The sequence below is a fragment of the Lepidochelys kempii genome, chromosome 4 (genome assembly GCF_965140285.1).
Source record: "Lepidochelys kempii isolate rLepKem1 chromosome 4, rLepKem1.hap1, whole genome shotgun sequence".
NCBI lineage: Eukaryota > Metazoa > Chordata > Testudines > Cheloniidae > Lepidochelys > Lepidochelys kempii.
This window is the reverse complement of record NC_136383.1, coordinates 54,926,675-54,950,481: the sequence shown is the minus strand read 5'-3', so window position 1 is coordinate 54,950,481 and position 23,807 is coordinate 54,926,675. Positions and strand designations below refer to the sequence as shown.

The following is a 23,807-nucleotide window of genomic DNA, read 5'->3' as shown; positions in this document are numbered from 1 at the left end:
CGTTCTTGATTAATAGGCTGCTGCTAGTACAAAATACATCTGGTAGAATGTTCACTAGTGCGGGAAGGCATGATTATGTAAAATCCCCATCTTTGACCAGTTGCCAGACTGTGCTTATGTTTATGCCAATTTATAAAGTTCTTCACAAACAAGGGCCAAATTACCTCACTGAGTTGGTGACTCATTTATCTCACTTGCTGCCGTCTAAGATAAGCAGGTTGTCTCTACAGCTCAATGCCAAAATATCAGTATGGTGGTTATTCTTCTGCACCTGCCTGTCCTGATTGAGGGGGGGTCACCCTCAACTGAACCTTTCTTCCTAAGCAGGGGATAGGGAGGCTAAATGCCAGTGAAGAGGAGAGTGGGTTGGGGAGAGGTGTTTTCTATGTCATTTGTCTGGCTTCTCTCCAGTGTTTAAAGACAGCGCTGATAAGACTCAATGAGAGTCTTTGTTTCTGGTTGGTGATTCCTAGAGCTGACATCATGGCTGACCAGGTCTAGGGGCTAAGCCTTAGACCTTGTGTGGGGACAGTGTTGCTGCAAAAGACCACACAGAAACTGCACTGGCAGTGAGGTTCCCCGCTATCTGCTGAAATCACTGAGAGCTGGGTTAAGTGGTAGAACCTCAGAACATGATATGGCGGAGAGGCAGAGGTGGTCAGCAGTGGCAGAGAGACAGTGGCAGTTGTGAGCTGGTTGCAGAGATGGTAGCGGCACAAGCATTGCTCAAAGGCCTCCACCCCTGCAGAGTGACCGGTGAATCCCCACAAACACAGCCCTGAACTAATCTTCAGCTAACTTCGACAACTGTGAGTGGGCTGCAACAGAGGCAGAGAGGAGTGGTATGTTAATGCACGTTTATTTGTTGGACTTTCATGCTTCAAGGTGAGAAACTGAGGCAAAGGACACTGTCCTAAGAACTGGGGGAGTGGATGTTTCCCTCTGGTCACATGATTTCCCCCCCAAATTAAATGTTGGGTCCCCTTTCCCCTTTTAATACAATTTTTATTTGTTGTACACAGACTCAGTACTTGAAAGATAGGAAGAATTGCCTCTCAGAGGCACCTAAGGTTGGTGGTAAGTTAAATTTTCCCAGATTTACTGGGAGAAGGGTTGAGTTGGTTCTGTTTTGTGTTGTTGAGAGGAACCCCTACATATTGAACCTCGCCCTTGTAGCTGCCGACTTCACCTGGTACAAGGTTTAAATATATTAATTTTTACTAGCCTTTAGCTTATTTTGATTAGTTATTAGCTCTAGAAGCTTGATTTATTTTTTAATTGTAAAATTATTGCAAAGCACCTTGAGATATACAGGCATTGTGAGAGGCTAGAAAAGTTCAGTTGTTGATTCTGCTTGAAAAAGCCTGCATAAACACAGTCGATGCTCAGAAATTGCTTTTTCAAGTGAAAACACAGCTTTTAAAGCTTTAACAATAGTCATGGGAATTCACTCCTCTGAGAAGAAAATATAAATGTAGACTGTGAGTGATAGAGTGGGAATTCATGGTGCCCATCAAGCAACATTTTTCAGGAACTCCACTTCATATTATAGTAAAATTGCAGCTATGAGTTATACTTCAACCAGGGCGCAATACACAGAAATAAATAATTATTAATTGTGTTTGTACTGTACAGAGCCTAGCTGTAAAATTATTTGAGTTTTTACAATAATACAGATTAAAAGACTATTTCTTTTTTCAAAGCTTCAGAAGCCCACAAAACTGCACGGCGGAATTATATGCCTAATTTTGTGTGTGCAGTAACTTCAATTGTGTTCAAGTTGGGTATTTGTGTGCCAGGCACCAGCTACTATAAATGTCTAACAGTCCATTTGTGCAGAGAGCCCAGGGAAACCAACATACAACCCTAACGTCTCAAGATAAACTCACCAATTAGTTGAGCAAATTTTAGTGCATATTGGGTATGACTCTGGGACCCTAAGATATTGAAAATCAATCCTTAAATGGCTTACGTCATATAATTGTTCTTATCTTACTGTTAAAATCAGCATGAAACCACAAGAAAGGTTGATCATTATTAAAATTTTTACTATAGTCTTTGCAAGTAATTAATGTGACAGCAATATTAATAATTTCCTTAGTTGAATATAGGCATCCTATAGTACAGTTATCTATTTCAAAAGGCAAATTGTAAAGACTTTAGTGGCTGCCATGGTTAAATTAACATCCAATGACTCTATGAAACCAATAGATTTTTTTAAAATTTATTGTAAAAGGACTAATTACATGGTCATGATAGATTTTAATCTCCTAAGAGCTATGAGCTGTCTAAAACAATCTTTAATGATATTCCAGTGCTGTTTGCTACTGTAGTTGTTTATATTGTGGTAGTGTCTAGAGAACAACTAGGTTGGGCCCCACAGACTTGGTGCAGGTATACAGAAAATAACAGTCCCTGCGCCAAAGAACTTGAAGTATTAAAGACAAAACATAACTGGTGGATGAAGTAAACATATGTCGAGGGGGAGGGAGACATGATCAACCAAATAATAGAAAATACAAAATTCTTTGCAAGTCAGGAATAGTACCCATTACTCGCCACTTGATAACAGCAGTCTATTGTATGCATTATGGAAAGGGTGAGTTTTGGGGAGGGACTTGAAGGAGGATAAGTGGATGGCTTTAAAGATTTTGAATGGGGTGTTTTGTGCTAAGGGGCATGTGAGACAGCACAAAAGTGGTTGCTGGGGAAGTGGAAAATCAGGTGACTGAGTCTGTCCAGTAACACTTCTTGTATTGCCTCAATATCCTTTAGTGTCTGTATCACAGCATAGACTTCACTTCCTGAGGATTGTGAGATCTCAGGATTGTGAGATTTATTTATTGTGACAAGAAAATATCCTGATTGCTAAGAAGAGGCTAATGCTGCAGGTCACTAATATTAGATGTATTTTGAAAGGTTTTACAAACAGTAAATCTGAAGAAATTTCCCATTTTGCTTATGCCAAGATGTCATTTTCCTATTGTGTTCAATGAAGTATTGAGAAATACCACTTTCAGTGAAGACTTTTTTCAATTAACTTTAGATTTTACTCTGTTAAAATGAGTTAAATATTCAAGATCACATCATATTTATATTTCCTTAAAGTATAATATTTTTACACCAGTTATACAACTGAACAGAGAGCAAAAACATTCCAAATTCCCCCAAAATGCCAACAGGGAAAGGAATGGAGAAATATGAGTGAGGAAACCATTTGATGGGAGAAATAAATCCCAGTCTCCACAGTTTCCTCTATAGCAGGAAGATCAAGAGATGTGAGCTCAGATTCATTAACAAGAGGAAAGAGGAGTTGTGTTTAGTAACAAAGAACATGCTGCAAAGTGAAACACAAAATGACATGATTTTTTTTAGAAGACACCCTTCAGGTCTATGGAGCTGAAATGTTGTGTGTTCAGTGGTGCCTTTTCTTTCTGGAAGACTTTGATTAGCTCTTGCTTTGTAACTTTAATTGAATAAAAGTCTTTTGAATTTACAGTATTTGGTTCTGGTGTTTGAGCCCTATTCTCAGTATCCGCATAGGCTGGACTTACAGGGTTTTTCTTTTTGAAATTGCAGGATGGGACTTATGTCCCTATAACCACATATCTCAGTCACCACCCTTCCAGCTAAGGTAGACAGATAAGGAGGTCTTTTCCACTGCACAGGATGGTTTGCCATTGTGTGAAACTTTTCACCACTTCTCCCTGAACTTCATTGGGACTATAAGTAGTAAAAATCAATCTTGAATTTGGCTGCTAATATTAAAGAAATCTTTGCACTGAGTATAGTCAGTACTCCCCAGTAAGGTTGCCAGCTGTCCAATTTTCAACCGAACACCCGGTCAAAAAGGGACCCTTCCCAGCCCCAGTGAAAACGAGTGAGTGAGGGTGGTGATGAGCGAGCGACAGAGGGAGGGGGGATGGAGTGAGCAGGGCGGGGCCTCAGAGACAGGGTGGGGCAAGGGTATTTGGTTTTGTTCAGTCAGAAAGTTGGTAACCCAGGTTTGTTTACAATTGTGATACCATATTGACCTCAGTGGGGACATTAAACGTAAATGAGGGTGCAATTTAGCCATGAGTGTGCAGTACAAGCTATTTAGGCAAATTATTTGTCTATCTTATGAATTTAGTGGCTTTACCCAACAGCATTAACCAACTATAATGCAGTTTGATGTTCATGTCCAATAACTGTCAAGTGACTAAATGGTGTTGATTAGCAGAAATGCTCAGCCTTTTACATTTGTGCAGAACCTCAAACCGCTTTAAGAAGATGGAGTTTATACAGCAGTTAAACCTTTCAGACTAATAGCTAATTCCCCTCCAATGCAATATTAAACAAGAAGGCTTTAGTGCAAGTATTTATATGCCTGCTCTGAAGTATTCCATCAGTAATTTTAATTTCTGGAAGCATATAATAAGCATCTCTTTTTTGTGATGAAGCCTGAATAAAATGATCCACAAGAACAATCAGGATTTTTGATACAGTTTAAAGCTGCTCTATTATTTTCTCAGTGACATGTACCCATTTGTATAACAGAATTTGCAAATGCAATGAGGAAATATATACCACATAATTCTGTTGTACATAATGTATTTAACTTGATGCTATACAGTTATTCTGAAACCTTTTGCTTCAGATGTATTTACTTCAAATTATTATTTTCAGACACTGAGCCATATAATATTTATGATTATTATTCCTGGCAATATACATATATAATCAGATGTCTTGCATAGGGATTTAGCATCTCACCAAAATGTGACCATTTTATACAGTGCGACAATAAGAAATTTAGAATTACTGTATACATAAGCGATAAAATACCACATTGTTTCAGTTGTTATCAGATTTATCAAAATTAAACAAACAAGTAGGCTTAAAGATTTTGGTACTAAAATGTTTGCACTGAAACAAAAGATATCTCAAAATATTGACAATTTTATATTATCTATTTGTCTTAAAGTTTTGTATAGCACCCATCACCTGTACCTTTGAGGATCTGGGCATAAGTGTGTTTCCGTGAGTGTTTCATGCAATGCTAAGGGATTGCCCCAATCTCAGAAATGTATGTGAGCTTTGTATTTTCCCCAGATCAGCTGTTCCACTTGGGCTGCAAGTGAAGATGTGATGCTGATCCATGTCTGTGTATTGAAGATTAGTGTTGGAAATGGAACACAAAACGATTACTTTACAGGCAGTCTGTGGTTTGAGACATTGGAAACTAGATTGAACAAAGTGGCATGGTGGGGGTTGGCGGAAGGAAATATGGTCAGGAATAATTCTAAACTAGAGGGTTTTACCCAGCTCCAGTCAAAATCACTGGGAGTTGAATTACACCCTAAATGACCTAGTATGAGGAGGTATTTCCATCTCTAACTTTCGCACTCTAAGACGATAGTTCACAATAAATATCCATAAAAAGAAAAGGAATACTTGTGGCACCTTAGAGACTAACCAATTTATTTGAGCATAAGCTTTCGTGAGCTACAGCTCACTTCATCGGATGCATGAAGTGGAAAATATAGTGGGGAGATTTTATATACACAGATAAAATGAAACAATGGGTGTTACCATACAGACTGTAACAAGAGTGATCAGGAAGGGTGAGCTATTACCAGTGGGGGGGGAGGACCTTTTGTAGTGAGTGCTGGAAATGGCCCACCTTGATTATCACTACAAAAGGTTCCCCCCCGCCCTGCTCTCCTGCTGGTAATAGCTCACCTTTCCTGATCACTATTATTACAGTCTGTATGGTAACACCCATTGTTTCATGTTCTCTGTTGTCGAGATTCCTTCCCCACTCTGAACTCTAGGGTACAGATGTGGGGACCTGCATGAAAACCTCCTAAGCTTACTTTTACCAGCTTAGGTTAAAACTTCCCCAAGGTACAAACTATTTTACCTGTTGCCCTTGAACTTTCGCTGCCACCACCAAACGTCTAACCGGGTTTAGTATTTTTGGAAAGAGCCGTTTGGAAAGGTCTTTCCCCCCAAAATCCTCCCCAAAACCTTGCACCCCACTTCCTGGGGAAGGTTTGATAAAAATCCTCACCAATTTGCATAGGTGACCACAGACCCAAACCCTTGGAACTTAAGAACAATGAAAAAACATTCAGTTTCTTAAAAGAAGAATTTTAATAGAAGTAAAAAGAATCACCTCTGTAAAATCAGGATGGTAAATACCTTACAGGGTAATTAGATTCAAAATATAGAGAATCCCTCTAGGCAAAACCTTAAGTTACAAAAAGATACAAAGACAGGAATATCCATTCTATTCAGCACAGCTTATTTTCTGAGCCATTTAAACAAACAGAATCTAATGCATATCTAGCTAGATTACTTACTAAATCCTAAGACTCCATTCCTGTTCTGTCCCTGGCAAAAGCGTCACACAGACACAGAGAGAGAGGCTTTGTTTTTCCCTCCCCCCAGCTTTTGAAAGCATCTTGTCTCCTCATTGGTCATTTTGGTCAGATGCCAGCGAGGTTATCCTAGCTTCTTAACTCTTTACAGGTGAAAGGATTTTTCCTCTGGCCAGGAGGGATTTTAAAGGTGTTTACCCTTCCCTTTATATTTATGACATCTGTATATATAAAATCTCCCCACTATATTTTCCACTGTATGCATCCGATGAAGTGAGCTGTAGCTCATGAAAGCTTATGCTCTCATAAATTTGTTAGTCTCTAAGGTGCCACAAGTACTCCTTTTCTTTTTATGGATACAGACTAACGCGGCTGCTACTCTGAAACCTGTCAATAAATATCCAGAACCCAATTCTGCAGTTCCCATTGATATTCAGGGGTGTTCTCCTATAAGGAAAGGTGTAGAATAAGGGCCCTAGTTCCTAAAATAAATTTAAATAGTTCTGTTAAAAAATTAAAGAAAACTAAAAATGTTCCTGGAAGCCCTGAAATTTTCACCAGGTGTTCTGAATTCAGAAGTCTATGAAATTTAGCAGAGCTTTGGAAAATGTACCAAAAGAACTGGACGCATGGGTAAAAATATTCATCTGAGTAAGGGTCTGAGTGGGCCACAAGCCAAGAGAAGAAACATGCATTATTTTTCACTTTGTACTACCAGCAGGAAAAATAAAATGGAATAAGTATGGGGAAGGGTACCGATAATTCAGAAAGCTGAGGTTACTGAAACTTCAGGAATCAAAACTGGATCAGAGTCTGTCATTCTTGCTGATCAGTGATTACTTGCATGAGCAGTCCCTACTAAAGTCAATGAGACTACTCATTTGAGTAACTGCTCACTGCTGGCTGTCCAGAGGTTCTCCAAGTGTTGCATAATAAAAGGACCAGGGAAATATAAAATTTACTGAGAATAATTTACTTGATACAGGAGCAACAATGAAAACCATACTTCAGAGTACGGGCATCTACTTCCCCCTATCATTTTTCATTGTATAGCTGTTTTGGGCACTACTGCATTTCCTATTTTACTTCTCTGTTCATCATTAGGACATGCTTTGGCAGATGTAGGGAATTCCTCTTTTCGGTTTATGTTGGGGGTAACCAAAATGTGTTCCAATAGGCCAAGCATGGTCCCCAGGATGCTGCAGGGTGGCCTGTGGCCACCCTAATCTTTGCTATAGAGGTGTCCCACCAAAATACAGATCTCAGCAGGAATGTGAGGCTCCATCTTGATCCATTTTTTTTCAGGCAGCATGAAACCCTATGGCGTGTTTTCTCTTTGGGTCACAACAAAGAGGAAGGTGGTTGCACTCGCCTTAATTTTATTACTAACACTTATTCCCACAAACAAAATTTGGGCACTTTGAGGTCGGGATGCTCACTTGAAGTTCCCACCAACGTAAAAGCTCAAAGTGACTACTACTAGCTCTGAAGGTGTCATAAATATAAAGGGAAGGGTAATCACCTTTCTGTATACAGTGCTATAAAATCCCTCCTGGCCAGAGGAAAAATCCTTTCACCTGTAAAGGGTTAAGAAGCTAAGGTAACCCCACTGGCACCTGACCCAAAATGGACAATGAGGGGACAAGATTCATCCAAATCTGGAGGGGGGGACACAAAGGGTTTTGTCTATCTGTGTGATACCTTTGCCGGGAACAGATCAAGGATGCAAGCCTTCCAACTCCTGTAAAGTTAGTAAGTAATCTAGGTAGAAAACGCGTTAGATTTTCTTTTGTTTAATGGCTTGTAAAATTCGCTGTGCTGGAGGAAATGTGTATTCCTGTTTTTGTGTCTTTTTGTAACTTAAGGTTTTGCCTAGAGGGATTCTCTATGTTTTGAATCTGATTACCCTGTAAAGTATTTACCATCTTGACTTTACAAAGGTTATTCTTTTACCTTTTCTTTAAATAAAATACTTCTTTTAAAAACCTGATTGCTTTTTCATTGCTCTTAAGATCCAAGTGTTTGGGTCTGTGTTCACATGTACCAATTGGTGAGGATTTTATTATCAATCCTTCCCCAGGAAAGGGTATGTAGGGCTTGGGGGGATATTTTGGGGGAAAACATCTCCAAGTGGTCTCTTTCCCTGTTCTTTATTTAAATCGCTTGGTGGTGGCAGCATACTGTTCAAGGACAAGGCAAAGTTTGTACCTTGGGGAAGTTTTTAACCTAAGCTGGTAAGAATAAGCTTTGGGGGTCTTTCATGCAGGTCCCCACATCTGCATCCTAAAGTTCAGAGTGGGGAAGGAACCTTAACAGAAAGGTTAAAAAGTAATGGATTGCTCTAAGGAATGATGCACAATGAAAGCTATTATTGACCCTACCCTTTGATTTGTTCTTATTCATTACCTTTAAAGGAGGAAACATTGGGTCCTTCGGTACATTTTTATCACCCACATCACATCCCGAAGTGTTTTGGGTTGCTAACTTCCTTAGACTCCTTTGAAAATCCTAGCCTGAATCTGTGTATTAAGTTACTAGCGTAATTTTATGTAATAGAGTGGAACCCGTGACTCTGCATTTATTAATCCATAAACTTTATAATTTCCACAAAATAGGTTAATCTCTTCTCAGTAAAGATTTATCAGCAATGGGACCATGAGAGATGTCTCACATTAACACTACATTTTTAACAGAATAGACTAGAGTACACTTGAATGCATTTTAAAGTGCAATCATAAATAAATAAACTAAATGACACTTGTCAAAAGAAATGAACAGAGTACATATTGTTATATATATGTCTGTCTTGTTCTAATGTATTTGTTCATTATTGGCTAATTTGCAAAACTCAGTCCCTCACAATGGTTCTCCCAGTCACTAGTTCCAATTAGAGAAGTTCTCTGTTGCAATAGATCATTCAGAGCACTTCAAAGAGGGGACCGTATTGTGCTGTTGATTTTTTTTTTAAGCTTAAAAATCAATGGCATGATATTGCCTGGGGCTTTTAAACATTAATTTTCATCAAAATGTATTTTTTTTCTGCACTCTTACGTAACTGGCCTTCCCTGCCATTTAGTGAGAGGGAGATTTGACATAACTGTGGAACTGACCCTTTACTGCATGATGCACAAATCAATGTTTTTGGAGAGTTTAAAAGAAAAAGGCATTTTTCCGCTCATAGAACATTAGCAAAGCTGCTCTTTGGTACAAGTAGATTCCTCCCACCCCCCACTCCAGTTCTCAGGGAAGTACAAAGTTGTTTTTGGACAAATCTGTTTGGTAAGTAGAAAAATAAACAATAAACAACCAACTGACTCTGAGCAACTTTTGTACCAGTGGTTTTCTCAGTGAAGAAAATTTCATATCATAAGGTATGAAAGATGATTGAACAGATTAGATGTCTGTAGAGGTCTTTTAACCCGGGACAATGATCAACACTAACACTTAATTCAGATTTCCAGCAATGCCATCATCACTGTGTAATAGTTGAAATAGTTCCATCTGGTCCATTATTAGTTATTTCATTGCTTGACAAGAAGACATGAAATACAAGGCAAAGTGAGGGAAGGGAGAATTAAAACTGTGTGAAATGTTTAACCTTTTAGCATAGTTCAACAAAGCTTAAAGTTTCTGGCAAATTGCCTAGATTTTTGCAAGGCACTCATGTTTTGTAAGCCCCAAAAGATCATAGTGTTTCTGACTCCACACTGAAATTGCATGGAGCCAAAGCAGAAGAATCCTGAAAACGAAAACATGGTAAACCATAGAGAGTAAATAGTTCAAAACAGTTACCACTAATGATGGTCCTATGAGAGCTCTCTGTAAACTACCATGTCCCAGAGAAAGGCAAAATAGCATTCACAAAGCAACATCATCTGGCATCAGAACACTTCATGAGAGCAAGGAGAGATCAACGGGTCCATGAACATGGCATCTTTTTATTTTTATTTATAAAATAGGCAGGAAAAAAGAAACAATGAGAGTTTGTTCTGTAACTCTACATGGTGATATTACTTGCAACTCATTAGCCACATTAACTCGTATTAATTATATCAGTGCTTCACCTATGGAAAAAATTATGGAGAAAATGAAGGAAGAACACGTTTTTCTAAAACGTGTGTTGGTGGGTGTGTGCGGGGGTTAACAATATAAATACAAGATAGAATTCAGGAGCATAAAAGGTGTTATGGCTCTGAGAAAAGTGACTGCCTCATTCTAAATTATAGTGTGATGATGTGGGAATAGTGATAGGTGAACTTCAGAGGGCTCATCAGTTAAGCATCCAATCACAGCTGGCTTTCCTTTCACAATTTTCATATCCCCACAAACGGACCCATCCCTTTTCATTATGATCACCACTTTAAGCACATGAGGATTTTGGGGAGGGTCTACAAGATGATTCCGTGGGGAACCCCAGACTAATTGACTCATTTTATATACAATGTTCATTCTGCTTCTCATGCTACTTAACTGCCCTTCCTTGCAGCCAGGTGTCATATTAGTTGCTTGCACTAGCATAATCAGCGACAGTCCTGTTGGTACTGCCCCTAGGACCACAAACTACTTGGGGTGCTCAGAGAAATCAAGAGATTTGTGGCCATGGGCTCTACAGATCCCAATGGATAGCCCTGGGTTAAAATAGGTAGCACCATGAATGACTATGATCTTCAGGAAAAACAGTGATCATCTTTCAGTCCTCGTGAGCAGAAAGTGTGGACATATTTTCAATGATACATTTGCAAGAAAAAGGCCTAACAACTTCCTGTTTTTAAAACTGAAACCTGAAATTAGTCCTGGCATTTCTACTTCTCCCAAATCCTTGAGGAATGAGTCCCAGGCATCATAGTATTCACAGCGCAGCTCCGCATCCGTCTGAAGCTTATATAAACTGATCCATTCTTTGTTCTGAAAATTGGGCTGAAAAATCTCCAAAGATCTAGCTGTCTCACAAAACCCCCATTACTGTATTTCTTGGTTTAATATGGAGATGCACAGCCTTTCCCACAATAGTGGGAACTTCAGACTTACATGAAAGCAAGAAGTGCCAGGATGTTTGTAGCAGGGTGGTGATCTGCTCCAGAGCTGAAAGGGCTTGAAACCACCTCTGGGAGAGGGCTGGGGCTGCAAGAGGGATGCTGCTGAGAAAAGCAGCAAGCCTCCGCTGATTGGGGAAGGCAGACACAGCTGGGGCCATGCCTGAATCAGGTTGCAGCTGGCCCTATAAAAGGCCAGTGAGCCAAGAGCTAAAGATTCTTTAGCTTTTGAGAGGGAAGGACCTGGCTGCCTGGGAGCTGAGCAGGGACCTGAGGTAGGACAGCACTGGGGGAAAGGCAAGCAGGGCTGGGGAGCTCCAGCCTGACAACCCTCCAGGCTGCAGGGCCTTGTGTGGGGCCTAAACCAGGTGCTGGGGCAGCCCGGGGCTAGGCAGGGGCAACCAATGATGAGTGGCTATTAAAGTCGGTCCCAGTGAGCGGGGGCTAAATGATGACTGGCACTAGGCACTGAGGCAAGGTGGGGTTGGGGGTTCCCTGGGGAGGGGAGACCCAGGGACTGAGGGGATACTGCTGGGGCAGAACCCCCAGACAAAGTGGCACAGGGTCTGGAAGAGACATGGGGGCCAGCGGCGGTGATGACACCAGCCTGCAGAGGGCGCTCTGGAGCTGGAAAACTAGCTAATTCCCAGGAATCAGGAGGCGCTGCAGGGGTGAGTCATTCAACGTTATAGTGATGTGCTTCAAAAAAGGCTCATGCTTGGCTCACGCTTTAGAGGAAGATTTAAGTTGGCTCTTACTTTACCCAAACCTTTTACCCATAGCTACTTAGTAGATAGAATATTATGGACCCAGTTTTGAATTCCTTGCACAGAGCATACAGGATGAGGCCTTTGAAGTTAATGGGCCTTGGGGAAAAGGCCTATTCTGAAATAAAAGTATTTATTTAAATGCCTTTTAGTGGTGCTCTGGCTGGTACTGTGAGTTAAGATTTCTTGAAAGATTTGCTCAAGTCAGAAAAAACAGTAGTTAAAAAAAATACTTGTAAGACTTTTTTCCTATATTTATACTGCCATATATTTCAAATAATAGTATAACAGTTTAGGTTCAAACAGCCAGTTCACTGAAAGCTGCCATGGATTTAAAGGTCTGATAAGAAGTATGGTCAGGTACATTTGACTGAATATAGAAAAGGTAGAGGAAATATTTTAAAGGATCAACTAAGTGACCTTTTAAATTGTGGAAATATTGCTTAAAATCAATAAAAGCAGCACAAATTTATGGTGTAATAACTGCATATCTTGGGGACCAGAGTAATTTGGTCTTCAACCTCATGCCCCAAAATGCTCCTGCATCCTGCTGTTATAACACTGTAACACATACCTTGTCATGTGCTATTACTTACAGTACATGTCATAGGACAAATGTTTATTATTAGCAGAGGTTTCATGGATGAGTTTTACCATCCAGTTTCTGGTCCACTCCAATTTAACAACAATTTTATATTTTGCCCGCAGGCTAGAAAGCTAAGCGTGTGCTAAAAACATTTCTATTTTAGCTGTCATGGCTTAAAATGAACACTTTTTTTGTTTTTAAAAAGAACTGGAAAACTTATTTTGACATTTTAAAAAATTCCTTTAAACAAATAGCTAGCTTATACAGTATCCTCTACGATATATTAGTCTTTAGTTTCATAGCAAATAGTTGAGGTAGAACTGGACAAAGTTAATTACTTTAATACTTTATTTGATGCTCCTATCAACTTTTAACTTTTTTGTGGATTCCAGGTTTAGAATCTGTGTATCACTGATGATCGTAGGGAACAATATTACTATCTAGTGATTAGATGCTGTAGGAAAATGACCAATGTGTGTTCTTTAGTCAGGTCATCCTCCTAGCAGTTGTTGTCAATAATTTCTGCCAGCATCTATTTCCTTTTAGAAAGGGTCTGCTCAAATATAAAATATTCTATTAGTAAACAAACTGTATGGTGGTCTGCCTTCAGTCATTCAGTTTACATGTATGGGTTCTGGGCAGACCCAGAAGTTAATATACGCCACATATAGAGTTCCAGTAAACTCCCTCTACTTGATTCTAATTTACACTAAAGCTTTTTTTACAGCTCTACGCAAAATTCTACCGATTTGATCTCTGATTTACACTGCCAGAGCACTATAAAGAGGCCTTAGAATAAATGAGACACTTCTGAAAAATTCTCCTTTTCTACTTTCACTATCTTTTCTTGTAAGGGAAAAGGGGAGGAGAGGTAAAAAAGGAGAGAAGAGGAGGTGGAAAAAAATCTGATAAGCAAAAACTGATTCATCTTTGAAAACATTTCAGTTTATAATGAAATGAAACTTTTTGCTTTGAATTTTGTTTTTCATGGGAGATTTTTTTTAATTGGTTCCCATTGTGAACTATGGGCCTAGTTCATTAAAGCACTTACGCATGTACTTAAATCCATCCCCATTCAGCAATGTCCCACTAAAGTCAGTTGGACTTAAACATGCACCTAACATTAAGAACATGTTCCAGTGCATTGCTGAATAGGGATAGTTTGTTGATTGTGGTTGAAATGCGAGGTTCATGTGAACCTTGGGCTGAGCTGAATCTGATTGGCAGTTCTCGCCTTCCTTATGGCTCCTCCTTTCCTCAAGAGGCCTTAGACTTCCTGTACCTTTTGAGGCAGCCTTCTGGGCAGAGAGTGGGCCTTTAGCAATCTCCTCTTTCTGAAGTTTTCTGAGTCTAATCCTTTTCCCCATGCTAGGTTCTTCAAGCAGCTGTTGGATGACCTTTCTCAGAGCAGATTCATTTATGTACTGTTCAGGAAATGGGTGGAAAGTGCTTAGAGCAAAAACAGATTTGAAGAGATGCATGCCAGCCAGTCAGCTATGGCCACCAGCCAAACAGCTTTGATGGGGTGCATTCCACATTCTAACCTTAGGAACAAAGATCCCAGCTGGCCGTTTTGAAATCTCTGGGGAACAAAAAAGGAGCTTTACTTAACCTATGCCAGTTAAATGGAGCTTTATTAGACACAATGTTGGTATCCTTTTGAAATTAGAGCGACTTACTTTGCACACTGACTTAAACTAAGTGAGCACAGAGCTCAAACTACTGTGAAAAGGGGTGGTTCAGGTTCTATTATTTTTCAGGTAGCGAATGGGGAACTAAAATAGGGGAAAATGCCAGCTAAAACTTTCAAATTCTTTGAAAAGCTACATTAATAAAGCACATTAATATAGGCTAAAATGGCTATTTTGAGTGCTTAGTACACAGACCAAAATCTACCTGGACATAATGTTCTTATATGGTGATTCGGTAAAGTACTTAAGCACATGCATAACTCCAGGCTTGTGAGTCGTCCTGCTGTCAGTAGAAGTTCATATGATCTAGATAGCAAAAAAGCAAAGCATTTAAAAAAAGAAAGTAGTATTGCTATCCTTTTTATCCTAAGTGGTAAGCCAACAGTCAGGGCCATGTCTGTGGCTGATTTCTATTAGGAGGAGAAATTGATGAATCTTCCTTTGTCACAAACCTGTTTGTTTACAAGATACTGTTTTGATGAACACCGTGGGAATCAAACAGACCATCTTTCCCCATTGTTCCAAGCCTCTTCCCAGATTTCACTCTGCCCCAAAAGCTGTCTCTTAGCTTTCTCTCAGGGCCACATTACCAGTGCTTTTCTTATTGTCTTTCTAGTTGCCTGCTTCCTTTGCTGTTGGCTTTTATACTTCTGACTCATCGGCACAGTTCCACCAACCAATACACAACCTCCGTGCTTGCAGGAAAAATGCTCCACTCCTACTCCAGCCTTGCCATGCTGGTCTCTGATTTCAGAGGTGGCTTCTACGGTTTCAGCATCACTAAACAAAGGGGCTTTTAATTATTTAGCCTGAATGGAAGGCAGGTTTGTGACTGTCCATAGATCAGACACGCTCCCTGGGAGCCATCCAACCTCCAACATAACACTGTACATCAATCAGAGTAATACATTTATCTCTATCATCCTCTTCAGGATCTAGCATGTTCAATGATGATAAGATTGTCAATCTTCTTGACAGTGGAGCAGATCCTCAGCTGGTATGAATCAATGTAGCTCATTTGACCATAGTTGAGTTATGCTGATTTATACCAACTGTGTGTCTGACCTCAGGTCTCTGTCTTGAACATGCATGCACATTTCCACATACAGTCTTATATGTGTTAGAAAAAGAATCTACTCTTGCCAAAAAAAAACCCAAAAACAAAACAAAACAGAGCACATTTCTGGTAAATTGTGATAGTTGCAATTCTTTGACAACTCACAAAACAGAAAGCAGGCAAAAATAGTTGCAGTTGGGAAGACGTATTTAGAAAGAAATGTACTTGGAATTGTTCCTCCACATCCACCTCTGAGTTCCTCTACACTCTGTTACCTCTTTTCCACCTGAATTACTAATAAAAGTTTGGGGCCTTGGCGCTGCTCCAGTAGGGAGCAGAAGTTGGTGATAAGTATTTCTCTGAAGTAGTTTTGTTTATTTACAGACACACACAGCCCTGTGTCTCTGAAAGCAGAAGGAATCATTTAATAGGAAAGTGTTTCTCTTGTTCACAAACACCAAGAACACTCATTTTTTTATTTTTATTTTTTCATCTGCACACCTGACCCAAAAACTTCTCCCCAGGTTTCTTGCAGGCATAAGCGCTGACTCTGTGGGTGCCCCAGGACTGAAGCACCCACAGGAAAAAAATGGTGGGTGCTGAGCACCCAGCAGCTGCCCCCCCATGAGTGCCTCCCCCTTCCTCAGCTCCTCATGCCTGCCAGCAGCCCCACCAATCAGTGCCTCCCACTCCCTCCCAGCACTTCCCACCTGCCATGATCTGCTGTCCTGCAGTGTGCAGGAGGCGCTGGTGGGAAGGGGAAGGGCTGTGTTTAGGGGAGGGGTGGAATGGGGCAGGGAAGGAAGAAGCGGGGTGGAGTGGAGGTGGGAAGAGGTGGGGTGGGAGCTCAGGGGAAGTGGTGGAGTGGGGGCAAAGCAGGGGAGGGAAGGGGCAGGGCAGGGGTAGGAGCTTGGGAGAAGGGGTGGAGTGGGGGCAGGGCCTGGGGCAGAACTGGGGTCAAGCACCCTCCAGCACATTAGAAAGCCGGTGCCTCTGCTTGCAGGTCAGATACCATGCTTTCAGTTGCTCCTTCCTGCTGTCCGTGTCTCTCACTCTCTTGTCCTCTGTGTTCTGTTTACACAAAACAATACTCGGCAAAAGCTCCTGGATGGATCACATATTTCTTTTCTTATGTGGGGGCTTATTATAATTGCTAATTGAAAGTTGCAGTCACACCTATCGATAAGGTTTTATCTGAAACCCATAACAGCTTTCACCCAGCTCATAACAATCTCTCTCCTTTTTCCAAGCAGTTCTCAGACTGTGGGTCATGACTCCATTTTAATGGGGTCACCAGGGCTGGTGTTAGAGTTGCTGGGGCCAAAGCCCAAGGGCTTCCCCGCCCTGGGTGGTGGAGCTCAGGCTACGGGCCCCTGCCAGGGCTGAAACCCTTCGGCTTTGGCCCCTCTCCACTCCCACTTGGGGCAGCAGGGCTCAGGCTTCAGCCTGCCATCCTGGCCCCAGGATGGACATTTTAGTTGTCAGAAGGGGGTTGCAGTGCAATGCAATTTGAGAACCCCAGTATGACAGTTGAGGGGGGAAAAGATCTTTCCTTTAGTCGAATTATTTCTGAAAGCTCATTTCCAGCTTCTCTCTTTGGACCTGATGCTGTACCCATGGAATTCATTGGCAGCAAGTCCATTAATTTCAATGGGGACAGGATCAATCCCTTTACTACTTTTCTTAAGAAAGTATTTGATAGACATTTGTGCTAGCATAGGCAGCTGGAAGAAAGCATTCTTTCCATAACAATGTCAGCAGAAATAGCAAAGTTAAAAACATGTTAGCATATTCTTGCTGTAAAAAAACAAACAAAGTATTAAATCCATGCCACTTCAGTAACACATTAGTACAACTGGAAAAGGAATGGTTTCTGGGAGTTTAATTTTACTGGCACTTGCCTGAAACTCTCCATTCATCCAGTAGTACCTTGTTAGCCATTTGACCCTTCACTGCTTAAATTCTTTTGTGTTAAGTGTATATGAGAACAAAAGCTGCCAGTATCATACTTCCCAGGTGTCAGTTAGAACTAGTGGGCTTAAGCAGGTCTGCAAAAGTGAGAATAACTTTGAAATGAGGGTGCATATCCCTAGATAAACTATGGTGGAGAACACGGTTCCCTATAATTTTTCCCACCCACGTGCAGAATGAATTTTGTTATGTGCATCAATATGGAGGTGGTGTCACACATCACCTCCATATTGGTGCACATAACAAAATTCATGTGGTGGGGGTGGGGCTGAGGGGTTTGGCGTGTGGGAGGGAGCTCAGGGCTGGGGCAGAGAGTTGGGGGCAGGGGGTGAGGGCTCTGGCTCTGGCTGGGGGTGCGGGACCTGGGGTGGGGCTGTGGATGAGGGGTTTGGGGTGCAGGAGGGTGCTCTGGCCCTATGGCATGGAGAGGACTCCCCCAGCTCTCTCCCTGCAGCAGCAGCACCTGGGCTTGGGGGGAGAGGTGCCTCTCCCCACCGCAGGGGGGGCTGGGGCTGCAGGATAGGTACCCCTCTCCCAGCCCCAGCAGGTCAGGGCTGGGGGACAGCTACCCTGGTCACAGCTGGGTCCTGGCCGCTCTGGGGTCGGGCTGCGCTGCACTACCAAGGCACTAGTCAAAAATGGTTACAAGAGAAATAAAGATAAAACACTTTCTAGTAGCTAATACTTAATAAGCTAGACTTGGTTCAACATAAAATCCTTATCACTGGTTCCCAGCCACATGGCTGACCTGAGAATTTGGTCAGGATCTTGCCCTCAAAGTCAAAGGGTTGGTTCCTTTCTCTCACCTAAGAAGACAGAGAGAGAGATACCTTGGGGTGGTTTTGCCCCTCACTTTATAGTCCAGTTACGCTTTGAAGTGTATTCTTCTTCTGAGGATCACCCCTCAAAGGAAAATTTATTCAAACAGTAAAGAAGGTGACATGAAGTGTGGTGGTGAGGGAGGCACCATGTTTGTTCTTCTCTGTGTATGCTGAAAAGCAGATTTGCCTTGTCGCCTGCCATTTCCCCCCTTGATATCTCTAGGACCCTGTTTACTACTTATGTAAATTGAGGTAAACATTCCTTTGTTTAAGATAAACCTATGTAACAACTTTTGCCTGATCAGGGATGTGTGGGTTTCAACATGTGCTTATGACATCTTACAAAGAGAATTCAAAACTATCCATATAATGTTGCTACATACAGTTCACAATGATGATAATGACCAGCAAGTTATATATTTCACAAGGCATATTTTGTACAAGGATTACAATAGTGTATAGGAGGTGAATACAGGGTGCTGTCGGTCATAGAGACCACTTAAAGTGAAAAGGCCTATTAAAACCTCTGCAGTAATAGGACAAAAAACAGGGGTTAGGGAGTTAGATTATTGTAATAAGCCATAAATTCAGTGTCTTTATTAAGACCAGGACTTTGTGTCTAGCAAAGCTATGAAGTTAAGCTCCCAAGCTCATCTTATTGAGGTGCTGTGCAGGTTTCCTTTGAGGATGAGGACTGAGAGGTCAGATATGGAGTGATCATTAAAGTGTTCACCCACGGATGATATGATATTTTTGTCATAATTTTTCTGCGAGAGTTCAGTCGAAAGTTTAGTGGTTGTCTGGTGTCATCCACATAGTTGTTGGGGCATTTAGTGCACTGGATGAGGTATACCACATGTTGTGGAGGTGCATGTAGAAGTTATGGATCTTGAAAGGTGTGTTGTGGGGGTACAGATCATCATGGCAATAGAGATAAGTCTGCAGGTTTTGCATTTGTTATGGTAGGTACCGCTTTGAGTTAGTGTGTCCTGATCTTGCTTCTGATGAGCTAGGTGAGGTCGGGGAGTGATTTCTGAAGGCCAGAAGAGGGGGTTTGGCAAACACTTCTTTCAGGATGTCCTTGTTTGATGAAGACAGTTTTAAGTGTTAAAGTTTGTATACTGGACTTTCTTCTCAGAGCATATTCTGTGGTATCTGAGTGCCAGGCTGTAGATAACAGATTTCTTGGTGTGTTTGTGGAGGTTACTGGACCTATGACGGTAGGTATGGTGGGGTTTCTTGTGTATACTTCTCTGTAGGGTTCCATTGCTGAAGCTGACTGTGGTGTCCAGGAATTTGATGTTGGTGTAGGAGTGTTCTAGAGAGTTTGATGGATAAGCATGAGGCTCATAGGGCAGCCCAGGCTGACAGCCTTAGTACCTATCTAAATTGTGGCAATCTAAGCTATACTGCATGCTTCAGTTCTCAGCTTCCAGGCCAGGCCAGAACTGAGGGGAGGGGCCACAAAAATGGCTTAAAGACACCATAGCCCCCCTTGCAGTGGACTGAGAGTTCTGCAATACTCCTCTTGCAGCACAGAATCTCACCCTAGATTTTGAGGTGCTATAGTTCCCATAAAATAAAAATCTAAAGAAGAGCTCTGTGTTGCTTGAAAGCTTCTCTTACCAAAAGAAGCTGGTCCAATAAGATATTACCTTACCCACCTTGTCTCTCTAGTCTCTAATATCCTGGACTGATACAGCTGCAACTGCATTGCCTATATAGTTCCCACTGATTTTACTGTGAAAGAGGTAAGAGTGGTGGCTTGGCAAGGTCATGGCATAGGGGGAACCTTGGAAGAAGGCACTAAAATGTTTGTATGCAAAGGAGATGAAGTAGTTTTATATCAAGGTTGGTACCCTTTGCAAAGATGAGGGGGAACCGTGTGGGGTGGGGTTTTTCAGGAGGCTTTCTAGAGGCTCAGAGGGATAGATCTTAATGCTCATCAAGAAGCACCTTGCAGGATGTCACGTCTAAGTGTGTATCTTCAGAGGGAGGAGAATAAGAAGGGTTCCGGCAGCAGTAAAAGGCTGTCAGGTGTTGGTTGGGACTTAAGCTACCAGAAGAGTTCAAGAAGGTAGGGGCAGCAATATTTAGAAAAGGGGTGTCTCTGCCAGACTGGGTGAGTGAATTGTCTAGAGACAGTTAAAAAGGCGTTTGAGCATATTGTACTTAACAATCCTACAGTACAAAACTGAAGAGTACTGTACTCCTATAGCAACAGACTAAAGGTCAGATTCATAAAAGTATGGAGTTTATCAAAAGATTTGTTACATTGATAGAAGAAATATATATAAAAACAAGTAACCAGTTGGTAGTTTCAAAACTCAGGCTGTCTCAATTCTGTGAAATCCACAATCACACTGTAATTAATCAGAACAAGTCCGTGCTGGAGAGCAGACCATACCTTGTTAATATGGAAACATTCTTACCAGTGGTAATCTTAAAGACGGTTATATAACAGTGAATTCTGTAATGCCAAAGGATTCCATTCTCAATCTTCACATTCTTAGTGCTCTGCCTCATTGTCAGTTGTCTTCTAACCTCCCTAATTATTATTCTTTGTATTGCAGTTGCACCTGGACGCTCCAGGTAGGGTGACCAGATGTCCCGATTTTACAGGGACAGTCTTGATGTTTTGGGCTTTCTCTTATATAGGTGCCTATTACCCACCACCCCATCCCAATTTTTCACACTTGCCATCTGGTCCTCCTAGCTCCAGGTGAGATTAGGATGTCATTGAGCTAGGCAGTAAGGGTAGCTCTTGCCTCGCCTCTGGCACAGGGAAAGAGGCCAGAGCTGTTATACGTGGCAGCTGAGAGAAGTGGCAAGTTTTAATAAGACTACTTGTGGTTTGTAATTTGAGAGGGATGTACAATACTTATTTTTTTTCTCCCTCCCTGGGTTGTACAGATACAGTCAGGTCTGTATGCCATTGTATATAAAAAGATATTTGTTATTGCTAAACAAGGCAACCACTCCAACCATATCATACCACCATGGCTACACTCTAATACACTAGCTCAACTTTTTTTCTTACTATTACACAGACATTGTCCTTACAATTTTTACATGTAACGTTACACTGTTCTCCTCTAAAGTGATTCTTTATATGTTGACAGGAGTATAATAGCCTAACATTCAGAGCTGCTGATAATCTGCTCCCAAATTTAGAAATACAAGGAGTCAAAAATCTCAGTGCCTCAAATCTCCAAAATGACACATGTTTCAAACTTGCTGATCCACAGACAAGAAGATGCTATGGACACTTTTTTGTCTGATTGCTGATAAAGCACTGTGGCTTTGAAGTGCTGACTGATGCCGGGCTCCAGGATAAAGCAAAGGGGAGGAGGCAGAAGACACAAAGCTGTCTGATATTGTAATGTTTGTTTTATTTTTTTATTTCAGTTGGGATATACAGTTGGATGGGTGCAGGGAAGAAGGATGCATAATTTATTTACATCAGTGCAGAATATTTTAGCTAATTCACAGCACTGGTAATCAGGGTTGGATTCTACTCGAGCACTTCAACAGACTTCCTGTATGACCTTGGACAAATCATTTAGGTCAAACTTTTCAAAAGTGGTCACTAGTTTTGGTTGCTTCAGTAACCGAGATCTTCAACTGGTGGTGCTGGCATGAGGCATTTCTGAAAATCGTGCCTTTATTATCTCATGTAAGACACTGAAAAATTTATAAACCACAATTAGTGGATTTGGAAAGCTTGAGACACAGGGCAGTGAAAGACCAGTTTCCAATTTGTAAAAGGAGGATAATACTTCTCTTTCAAGAGGAGTGTCATAAGACTAAATTAGTTTTCTGTTTCAGTCTTAATACAGGGTTCACTAGTAACACCAAGTCAAGAAGTGCTGTACAAGCCCCTACACAGAGAAGTGGCAGATTTCAGTTAGCTTTGCACTAATAAAAATGTTGGATCTGATTCTCTTATTTACACTGGTGTAAAACAGAAGCTCAAGTCAGTAGGCTTACATTGATGTACAACTGAGGAGAACTGAGCTTATGTAGGTTTCAAAGTAGCAGCCGTGTTCATCTGTATTTGCAAAAAGAAGAGGAGTACTTGTGGTACCTTAGAGACTAACCAATTTATTTGAGCATAAGCTTTCGTGAGCTACAGCTCACTGCATCCAAATGCATCCGATGAAGTGAGCTGTAGCTCACGAAAACTTATGCTCAAATAAATTGGTTAGTCTCTAAGGTACCACAAGTACTCCTTTTCTTTCTTTGAGCTTATATAGGCATTGGTGCAAAACAATCTCACTCAAAGGGAGAATAAGATTTAAAGGATGAAAAATTGCGGGGGGAGGTTCAGAATATCTGCTAGTACATTACAGGATATACATTGGAAATGGTACAAATCTGTACCAATGCATAATTTTTGTGCACACACCACTTTTCCTGAGTTAGTCACACATTTGGCATATGAGTGCTTATATGATTAGGGATCTTTCTCCTCTTCAAGAGTTACTTTTTGTTTCTCATTTGAGTTTTTTCTCAGATATGTCAGTTGCTCACTTACAGCTGAGCAATCAGCTAGAAACTTTCTCAGTAACAGAGACTGTGTTGTGATGGTACCAAACCTGCTGTCCCAGTGTTATAAATAGATTCCTGCATGGGTCTGGCAGGGGCACATAGACATTCAAGAATACAGATGCTCCCTGAGTTATGCAAGACCCGATCTATGCAAATCCACACTTACAGAAAAAGTTCCGTAAGCTAGAAATAAGTGTGGGTTTTGCGTAACTGTTAGATATACATTTCTGACTTAAACAAAATTTGAGTTATGCAAGATGTTCCAGACCATAATATAATTAAATTTAACATCTTAGTGGAGTGGAAAATACCACAGTGGCCCAACACTGTAGCATTAATTTCAGAAAGGGGAACTACACAATGAGGAGGTTAGTTAAACAGAAAATAAAATCCCTGCAAGCTGCATGGAAACTTTTTAAAGACACCATAATAAAGCTCAACTTAAATGTATACCCCAAATTAAAAAACATAGTAAGAGAACCAAAAAACCACCCTGGCTAAACAAAGTAAAAGAAGCAGTGAGAGTCAAAAAGGCATTGTTTGAAAAGTAGAAGTTAAATCCTAGTGAGGAAAATAGAAAGGAGCATAAACTCTGGCAAATGAAGTGTAAAAATATAATTAAGAAGGCCAAAAATGAATTTAAAGAACAGCTAGCCAAAGACTCAAAGTAATACCAAAATTTTGTTTAAGTACATCAGAAGCAGGAAGCCTGCTAAACAACCGGTGTGGCCACTGGATGATCACGATGCTAAAGGAGCACTCACGCATAAGGCCATTGCAGAGAAACTAAATGAATTCTTTACATCAGTCTTCATGGTTGAGGATGTGAGAGAGATTCCCAAACCTGAGCCATTCTTTTTAGGTGATAAATCTGAGGAACTGTCCCAGATTGAGGCATCATTAGAGGAGGTTTTTGGAACAAATGTATAAACTAAACAATAAGTCTCCAGGACCTGATGGTATTC

General features: G+C 41.0%; 1 protein-coding gene across 1 annotated transcript in view; it reads left to right on the top strand.

Moving 5' to 3' along the window:
* The first annotated feature begins 783 nt into the window (after positions 1–783).
* The window catches only part of TTC29 (tetratricopeptide repeat domain 29), a 359,710-nt gene continuing 336,686 nt past the window's right edge, over positions 784–23,807 (top strand). Inside the window, exon 1 of the mRNA XM_073341296.2 lies at positions 784–842. The gene's annotated coding sequence lies outside the window, so the exon portion shown is untranslated. The remainder of the gene's footprint in view (positions 843–23,807) is intronic.